Source organism: Nicotiana sylvestris, chromosome 8 (genome assembly GCF_000393655.2).
Source record: "Nicotiana sylvestris chromosome 8, ASM39365v2, whole genome shotgun sequence".
In the NCBI taxonomy this organism is placed as follows: Eukaryota; Viridiplantae; Streptophyta; class Magnoliopsida; order Solanales; family Solanaceae; genus Nicotiana; species Nicotiana sylvestris.
The window spans coordinates 32,175,044-32,177,341 of record NC_091064.1 but is presented as its reverse complement, the minus strand read 5'-3'; the positions used below and the strand labels follow the sequence as shown (position 1 = coordinate 32,177,341).

General features: G+C 39.3%; 1 non-coding gene across 1 annotated transcript; it reads right to left on the bottom strand.

Moving 5' to 3' along the window:
* Positions 1-1,227: 1,227 nt before the first annotated feature.
* LOC138876735 (U4 spliceosomal RNA) lies at positions 1,228-1,379 on the bottom strand. Its single transcript, XR_011402066.1, has one exon. It is a non-coding gene; the product is annotated as a U4 spliceosomal RNA (small nuclear RNA).
* Positions 1,380-2,298: the final 919 nt, after the last annotated feature.

Sequence of the window (2,298 nt, the reverse complement as noted above, 5' to 3'; positions counted from 1 at the left end):
TACCAAAATTCGACCATAAATGGTCCCTCAAATCCTCAAGTCTAGGTCTCCAATACCAAGCCCTAGTTTCCCCAATTTTAACCCTTAAATTCCATTAATTACAGCTCTAATCCGTGAAATAATACCATAGGAACGAGTCTTAGGTCCAAAATCCTTACCTCAATGAAATCCCCTTGAAATCCTTCTTCAAATAGCCCAAAAAGCTCCAAAAGCCAACTTAGAAATGGTGGAATAACTTAAAAATCGCGAAGGAAATAATTTATACCTTCTGGCCCAACCATTTCGCATCTACGGCCCCTTCTACCGCTTCTGCGGTATTGCTTTTGCGGTCAATGGACCGCTTCTGCGGTCATCACTTAAATCCTCCACTTTCGCATCTATGATGCCCAATCGGCACCTGCACCATCGCAGGTACGGTTCTTCAACTGCTTCTGCGGTTTCTGCCTTCCTAGGCCCTGCCCGCTTCTATGATTCGAATCTCGCTTCTGCAAGACCGCCCCTGCGGTCCCCAAGCCGCAGGTGCGGTTATGACAGCAATGGGAAACTTCAGATGTCACAACCAACTCCAAATCTTTCCGCCAACCATCCGAAATCAGCCCGAAGCCCCCGAGACCTCAACCAAAAGCACAGACACATCATATACCACCATTCAAACTTGTACCAATCTTCAAATTTCTCAAACAACATCGAATCACCCAAAACACATTGGATTCAAGCCTAAGTTTCCAAAATCGTCCGAATTACGCTTTTGATCAAAAAACATACCAAATCACGTCTGAATGACTTAAAATTTTGTACACACATCCCAAATGACCCAACGGAACTACTGCAACTACCGAATTTCCATTTCAACCCCTATATCAAAATCTCACCTATCAACCAAAAAATGCCAAAATTTCAATTTCGCCAATTCAAGCCTAAATCTACTTCGGACCTCCAAAACATATTCCGATCACGCTCCTAAGTCCCAAATCACCTGCCGAAGCTATCCGAACCATCACAATTCACATCCGAGCCCTCTAACACATATGTCAATATCCGATTGACTTTTTCAACTTAAGCTTCCTCAAAAGAGACTAAGTGTCTCAAACCTTCCCAAAACCTTTTCGAACCCGAGCCAACCAACCCGATTGCACATAAAACCGATAAATAAAGCAATAAGAAGCATAAATGAAAAAAATAGAACGGTAACTCGTGAGACGACTGGCCGGGTCATCACAATTGTAAGGCTTTACCCCAAATGGAAGCCCTTCCAAAAATTCTCAATGGCCAGAGCAAAACCCAAGCCAAAGAGGGGGTTTGGAAATAGTTTTCAACCAGCAATAGACGCGCCTCGGTTAGAACCTCACTAGCTGTGTCATTGCCCCAAGCGCAAAGGTGGTTTTGACCCATTTTCAGCATTCCATTTTATATTAAACCTTCAGCTGCCAATCTTGGATGGTAGCCGATGTGGGAATTTTTGGCAACAAACAAGATATAGAGATATAGGGAAGCCAGTATTTCTTTCCTTTTATTTTTTTAGTTTGAAGAACGAAATACTAAGTATCTTTTAAGAACTTCTTTGTGTTTTTTTTGTTGTTGTTGGAAGCAATAGATGTTATGGGATTTAAAAATGTCAACGGGGTGAATTTTCTTTAGATGTAGAAGGATACTAAACTCTTATAAAAGATAACAAAAGAGCATTAAACTCATTTGACACATGGTTGTGGCATGTCACAGTAGTCTACCTATTATTACTCATAACATGACAATAAATACGTACTCTATTATTATTTGTTCTATTATGCTATATACGTCTTCGGATGAAATCTTGTACGAAATGGTGGATAAGCCTATAAGACAAGTTTCATATTTTTTTGAATCGGAAATATTCTTTTTGGATTTTTTTAACAAGAAAAGTTAAAGTCTTTGGCTTTTGATTGCTGAAAAAATTTTAAGAGTAGAACGGGGTAGTTTAAAAGATAGGTACTATACAAGCATGTTTTTGTTTACCATTAGTTGATTTTTTTAATTAAACACCACATAATAATTACTCATGTCATTGCAAAGACTGTCCTTTCGTGGGGATATTGTATAAAATGAGACCGGTGAATATTAGTCTGACCCTGGCGCAAAAATAATTCAATTAAATCAAGAAATGGTCGTGTCTATTTTTCCCCCCTTTTTTCCTTTTTTTTCTTCCCCGAAATGGTTGTCTTGGCGGAGACTAATTTGGTCATGGCAGTATATCTGAAGGACCCAAAGCTACCAAAAGCTTCGATAGTACAGATTCAATTAGAGTTTAGTCTTATGCATTAA